Source organism: Cicer arietinum, chromosome 2 (assembly GCF_000331145.2).
Source record: "Cicer arietinum cultivar CDC Frontier isolate Library 1 chromosome 2, Cicar.CDCFrontier_v2.0, whole genome shotgun sequence".
In the NCBI taxonomy this organism is placed as follows: Eukaryota; Viridiplantae; Streptophyta; class Magnoliopsida; order Fabales; family Fabaceae; genus Cicer; species Cicer arietinum.
The window spans coordinates 33984119-33992233 of NC_021161.2; positions in this window are offsets into that span (position 1 = coordinate 33984119).

Below are 8115 nucleotides of genomic sequence, written 5' to 3' on the forward strand. Positions count from 1 at the left end.
CTTGATTTTATTGCGGTAATATTTGAATGATGGCTCATTTAATGCATCTCCTGTTATAAATGATGTAAAAATTATCAAATATCATAAAGTGATAAGTGGAAAATATACTAAGAAGAATTAGATCATTACCCATACAAACATGTTTTCTTTGAAGTTCCTTGTCCTTGAACTCTCTCATGAAATTTTGTGCAATGTGTCAGATGCAGTATACATGTGTTGACGGAGGATCATGCCGACCATTATTTGGATTATTATAAGTACTTTTAATGGATTTGTGTCTATCTGAAATCAAACAAACGTCGACTTGAGGTGTTACATACCTTCTTAGTGTTTTCAAAAAAAAGCTCCAAGCACCCCATGTCTCACCTTCCATAAGTGCATAAGCAATGAGAATTGAACTTTTGTTTCCATCTTATGCAATAGCAAGCAAAAGAGTCCCCTTGTACTTACCGTACAACCAAGTTCCATCCTCTAAATGGTTTACAACATTTAAACCCAGATATGCACGGAGGGAAAGCCTAGAATAGTCGTTTGAAATATTTTGACCCTTACAACAGAGTATTATCAGAATATGCAAGTGATACTTCCATTTCCACAGTAGTTCATGGAAGAAATTTATGCATAGCCAACAACCACCTTGGAAGGTCATTGTAAGACTTTTCTCAATTCCCATAAATCGTTTTGATAGCTTTGTTCTTTGCCATCCATGCCTTTCTATAGGTGATTGTGTAGTTGTATCGTTCTCGAATATTTGCAATGATCACCTTCACTTTAATTGATGGATCAAATTTCAAAAGTGACTGTATGCTTTCGCATATGATGTTAGAGTCAAGCTTGGTATGATCCTGTGACATAGAGGAATTTGAGCAAGTTTATGATCATATTTCTTCACTCTTCTTTATATTTCTTCACAACTTCACTCTTTTACTCTTTAAAAATACACATTTCTTCTTTGCTCTTAGTCAAAATTTTATTGTTATCTAAATGGTATTGTTATGAAATGATGATAATCACAGATCAACGATAAACCACATTCAAAATTTTGTAAGCAATACAATGCTTTATGTTATATTTTTAATCTTTCTTATATATTTTATACTAAGTTTCATTCCAAAATATAGTTTTATTCTAATTCTTGTAAATATATTTCTTCACAACTTCACTCTTTTACTCTTTAAAAATACATATTTCTTATTTGCTCTTATTCAAAATTTTATTGTCATCTAAATGGCATTGTTATGGAATGATGATAATCACAGATCAGCGATACACCACATTCAAAATTTTGTAAGCAATACAATACTTTATGTTATATTTTTAATCTTTCTTATATATTTTATACTAAGTTTCATTCTAAAATATAGTTTTATTCTAATTCTTGTAAATGTAGGATTCATCTGATTCTAATATCTTCAAATATATTTTTAATCTTTGCTTATTACAGAATTCATCTCAAAATTTAAGATCACTTTGCTATAAACACATTGCACCAAATTCTTTAATAATTCCATTGTTGAATCAAGCTGGGTTTGGTAACGTATCACAAATAGAATGTTATAAAATAGACAATTCACTTATTACTGCTTTAGTTGAAAGATGGAGACCTGAAACCCACACGTTTCATCTTCCAACGGGTGAATGTACCATAACATTAAAAGATGTTTCACTGCTACTTGGCTTATGTATTAGGGGTAAAGCAATAATTGGATCAACTATGGTATCATGGACATATGATTTTTTTAGATTTGTTAGAAGTCATGCCACTTGAATCTCAAAGAAAAATGAATTTTATAAAATTAAAATGGCTAAGAGAAACATTTTCAATGTTAACTCCAGAATCATCAAATGAAGAAATAATTATATATTGTAGAGCATATATTTCAGAATTGATTGGTGGCATATTAATGCACGACAAATCCCACAACAGAGTACATATTATGTGGTTGCACTTGTTGAGAGATTTGCAAGAGACGAGAGAATACAGTTGGGGTTCAGCGTGCTTGACAACACTTTATAGAGAATTTTGTCGTGCATCTGAACTCGGTGTTATGTCGATCAGTGGATGTTCACGTCTACTTCAAACTTGGGCATGGTACCATATGCCATTTCTTGCACCAATAAGTAATATTGAGCCTAATTTTCCGTTCGCAAAAAGGTAAATATCAAAAAGGTAAATATTATATTTATAAAACTATTAATTAATTCAATAACATTCAAATTTATTTTCGTAGATATAGTGGAAAGGGTATGAAATTTGGCGATACACCACGTTATCATACCGCTTGATATCGATTAAAAATTGATCACATGACCGTTAACGATGTAATATATTAAAACATTACTTTATTTCTATTATTTTATTTCTTCTTATGCATATATTACTAACACACTTGTTATATAGTAGTTTCTCTGGAGGCCATACCCACGTCTTGTTGAGACACAATCTCAATTTAATGTTTTGAGGAAAACAAACAAAAAGTTAATTAAGAATGTTAATTATGATTCTAAGTGTTTTGGTATTTAACATGTGTGTTTAAATGTATTAATCAAAGATAGGATCCATGTAAAGCAAGAATAAATCAAAATGAAAAGCAAAATTTGAACAAACAAGAAAGGATAAAATTCTTAGTAAAATCTGGAAAACGGAGAATGTTCTCCAGTTTCAGAATGATCATCACAGCTCCAAAACTAATCAATCTCCACTAGTTAAAAGAAGTTTTAGCATCTGGATTTTACATCTATATCATCAGCACTTGGCAAGGAACAAACTGAGATGATTAGATTCAAAGAAACTACTCGAATAACAAAGAGAAAAGATCACGAATTAGCAAGACCAGACAAATTTGAACATTCTTAACAACATTCTGATCAATCTGGACAATAGTGGAATGATCGTCACAACTCCAAAATCAATCAATCTCCATTAGTTCAAAGAAGATTCTGCCTCTTAATTTCATGCTAATGTTATCAGTACTTGGCAAGGAACAAGTAGGAACCATTCTAGTCAAAGAAGGCATTCGAACCACAAAGAGAGAAGATCACGAATTAGCAAGATCAAACAGATCTGAACATTCTTGACAACATTCTGATCAATCTGGACATCACTGCAACATCATCCTCCAGACTGATAAACATTCTCTAGCTTGTTATACATGATCTTCAGCAGCAAACATCTTTCTCCAGAATGATCAGACCAGTCTCCAGATTGATAATCAATCTCCGTTTCTGCAGAGTTTCAACATTGATCTCCTTATTTCTGCAGAAGTGTATAATCATTCACCAATATTTTTTAGACAAAATCAAGGCTCCAGATCAAAGTTGTAACGTCAATAATTACATATGAAGCTTCAAGGATCATTAAACACAAGATAAATCTGACAAGAACAAAGAAACCAACCCAGTCAACAAAGTTCAAATTATGTTCAAAGGCTGGAATATTTTTATTCAAATATATTGGTTTTGGTCAAATCTAACAGAGCACTACCAACATCTCTCTTGATCAATATTAAATGCTCTAAAAACCCTATAAAAGGAAGGCCAAGCTCAATGAAAAATCATAGCTTCAAGTACTAAGAAAATTCATTACTCATTTCAATCATACTTGAATTTCTCTCACACAAATACATTGAATCAATTCTTATTTTTCCCATTCGATTCCTAGAATCATTCTCGTGTATTTTTCTGTCAAAGAATGATAAATCAAACAAGTGTTGAGCCTTCTCAAATTCTAACAAAGCAATCTCATCATTATTGTAAAGCTCAAACTATAACAGTTTAATTTAGTTTGGGTAGATTGTAAGAAATCCTATCAAGGTTGATAGGTGACTTGATTAAACTCCTTTCTGGGTGGAAAGGTTTTAACTTTGTAGCAGATCAAGGTTGATCTGAACTAGATGCTGTAAAACCAAGAAGGTTCTTTCTTTTAAACACTTAATGGAAAATCCCACTGTTGTGAGGACTGGACGTTACCTTAGTTGGGTGAACCAGGATATATCGTTGTGTGGTATCTCTTCCCTTATCTATTTACTTTCAGTTTTATTGATTATCAAGTTAAATACATAAACTAAATTACTAATTTTAACTAACCAAGAACGTTCTCCATTTTCTGGTTAAAACCAAGAACATTCTCCATTTTCTGTTTTCACAACCAAGATCAATCTTGAGTTATTTTCTTAAGTTTTTAACATGAATTTTTAAAAGGTGCATTTACAATTTAAACTCCCTTTCTTGTAAATCGACATTTTTACTTTAATTGGTATCAGAGCCTGGTCTCTAGAAACATTAAAAACCCCTAACAAGTGCTAGAGAAAAGATCAAGAAGAAAAGATGTCGAAAGCTAAATACATTGTTGAAGGAGTGTCATCATGCAAACCACCTTACTTTGATGGCACATATTACTATTTCTAGAAAAGAAAAATGCAGTTGTTCTTGAAATCTCAAGATACAGGAATGTGGCGCATCATTACAGATTGAAATTTTATACCAAGAGTCGACCAAAATGATTCAACCTCTACAGAAAAGAAAGAAGCATATTGGACAACAAAATAAAAAACTAAGGTACTTCTAAACTCAAGCTCAATTATTCTTATTGTGTGCTTTGAGTAGGGAAGAAAGCGAAAGAGTTGATGAATGCAAAACTGCTAAAGAAGTATAGGACACATTACAACCTCATCACGAAGGAACAAGCCATGTTAAAGAAACAAGGATTGATATTGGCATAAGAAAGTTTGAACTCTTTGAAATGAATGAAGGAGAAACCATTGATGAGATGTACTCAAGATTCACAACCATTGTAAATGAAATGCGCTTCTTAGGGGAAGCATACTCAGTACAAGATAGAGTCATAAAGATCATGAGATGTCTTCCAATAATATGGAGACCGATGGTGACAGCCATAAGCCAGGCCAAGAATGTTGACGTATTTGGACTGGAGGAACTGATTGGAACATTACAAGCACTTGAAGTGCTGCTACAAGAAGACAAACCAATCAAAAAGGGAAAAACAATAGCTTTGAAAACATCTCAAGAAAGTCCATATGAGGACTCAGAAGAAATCAAACAAGAAGATGTTGATGAAGAAATAGTTCGTCTTACAAAAAAGATACAGAGAATGTTGAGAAGAAGGGATCACATCCAAAAGGGATTTTCAAATCAAAAGGAAAACTTCAAAATAGAGGTAAATAAAAGTCAAATCACATGCTTTGGATGCAATAAACAAGGGCATTATAAAACTGAATGCCCATTGAACAAAAGAGCACCAAAGAATTTCCATTTCAAGAACAATTCCATGATGGTGACATGGGATGATTCTAATGAATCAAAAACAGAGGAACCTGAAGAAGCCAACTTATGTTTAATTGCAGATATTGAAGACAATGAGGTAATAAATTTTGAACCATGTCTTTTATGTGAACAAATGGAAAAAGATTTTGATAGCTTAGTTAATGATTCAAATCTGCTTGTTAAAAAATGTTGCTCTTTAAAGGATCACGTTTTAAAAGAAAAAAGGGAAAAAGAGAAAGCTCATGTTATGATTGATGAACTAAAAAACATCATTCAAAACATGCAGGAATCTCATTTTAAGGAAACTAATGAATCTGAAAATCAAGAACGTTATGCAACTAAAACGGAGGACATTCTCCTTAAAACTGAAAATGAACTTCTTATAAATGACTTGTCAAATTTTATTAAAGCTACTGAAACCTTTCAAAAAATTATGGGATCTCAAGTTGGAATATTTGATAAAGCTGGTCTTGGTTTTGATAAAACTCAAAAAACGAAAAATATATGAAAACTTTTTTGTTTCGGAAAGAAAAGAGGATAAATGCAAAACCAAATGCTCATATTGTAAGAAACTTGGACATTTGGAATTTTCTTGCCACTTTAAGAAAATAGATGAAAAGATTAAAAGCAAAAGGTTTTTAAAAGGGAAGATCGCTCTGCAAATAAAGCTGAACCCGTTTTGAAAAATCTGCATAAAGATAAGCGTTCTCCAGGTTTTTCTCAAAACGGAGAATGTTCTGGAACAAAAACAGAACTTTCTCTAGAAAGTTTGAAAAAGGGAGAACGATCTAGAATTTCAGCAAAATCAATTTCAAATCCTTTTAAAACTTAGATTTTGAAACCTTATCCAAGATCAACAAAAAAACGTTCCTATTATTCCAAAAATAGTCACTTTGAATCAACTTGCTATTTTAAAAAGAGATCAAGTTTTAAAAAATCTTCTAAAAGAAGATATACTAACCATCAAGGACCCAAAGAAATATGGGTACCAAAATCATTACTAACTTGTGATGTTGGAACACCATCCAATAATCAAGAAAGAACATTGATACATGGACAAAGCATGCTCAATACACATGAATGGAGAAGTATGGTGCCTCCTCTCATTAGAAAAATTTGGAGTATCTATATCATTTGGAAACATTAAAGCTAAGGAGATGAAGAAGAAGAACATTCTGGACAACAAAAACAGAATGCTTTCCAGGAAACCTAGATTGATAAACATTCTCCATTTCATTCTCCTCCTAAAAGCTTTAGAACGATAAAAGCAAAATCTAAGAGAATAATCAATTTAAGGAAAAATGTTCATTCTGGAAGCAGTACTAGAACATTCTGCAGAAGAGCGGAACATTCTCCAGAAAAGCAGAACATTTTGCAGAAGAACATAACCTTCTCCAAAAGAGCAGAACATTCTACAAAAAAGCAGAACATTTTGCAAAAGAGCAGAACATTCTCCAGAAGAGCAGAACATTCTGTAGAAGAGAGAAACATTCTCCACAAAAGCAGAACATTATGTAGAAAAGCATAACATTCTGCAGAATAGCAGAACATTTTGTAGAAAAAGCAGAACATTCTCCAGAAAAAGCAAAACATTCTCTAGAAAAAGCATAACATTCTCCAGAAAAGTAGAGCATTCTCCAGAATGTTCTTGACAATTTATATGAAACATTCAATCAAATCTAATGTTTTCTATTAAGATGATATGGTTGAAAAAACATCAACAACTTCTAAATGAGTTTGAACTATTTAGTTTTGGCACTCCTACACATATCTCACTATTGACCTTTCCTCCCAAAAAAAAAAAAAATATCATGATCAAATTATTGGAAGAACCAAATTGGAAGGATATGGTGCCAAAGTTGCTGCTACTGAAGTCTTGATGAAAGTCAGCAGTCATATCAAAGGAATAGTAACAAGTTTTTATGGCGGTCCTTTAGAAGAAGCACATATTCACATTATCCTCTTGTCTAATTCAAGTGCTTCTTTGGATCTTATCAATGTATATTCTGATCATGATTACTATTTAATTCATTAATGGAACTGAAATCATTTTCTACAAATTCTCCTTTTTATGTCCTTAAAATCATTTTTTATGTGAAGGAATCTCTTTCATTGTTCTTTTTTATAAATACAAACTTTTTTGGCATAAAACTATTTTGTAAAGAGAGAAATTATACTTGACATGATATTACATTCATTTTGCTTCCCTTGCGCTCATTATCATGTTCAAATTAAAATGTTGTCTGTTGTGAAAGAAGGCAAAAGAGCAAAGAGACATCTTGTTTGTGTTTTGGAATTTTGAAGGATATCAATTTCAAAATATTCAAGGGGAGTTTTTAGAAAATGTTATTTTTCTTAAAACTGGAATCTACTCATTGTTTTCTATGTGTAGTATACATTTCCTTTGTATTCCCCAATCTTTTTGTGTTGACAAAGGGGATAATTATTTTAGATTTTATATTGGTTCAAAAATCTGAAGCATATTCTGAGGGGGAGTTTTTAAGCTCTCTTTGATTAAAATTAGAATCAGAATTAAAATCTAAATTACCATGTTTGTCATCATCAAAAAGGGGATGATTGTTGATGAGAAAAAATCTCAATTTAATGTTTTGATGAAAAAAAATAAAAAGTTAATTAAGAATGTTAATTATGATTCTAAGTGTTTTGGTATTTAACATGTATGTTTAAGTGTATTAATCAAAGATAGGATCCAAGTAAAGCAAGAATAAATCAGCATGAAAAGAAAAATCTGAACAAACAAGAAAGTAGAAAATTCTTAGTAAAATCTGAAAACGGAGAATGTTCTCCAATTTCAAAATGATCATCACAGCT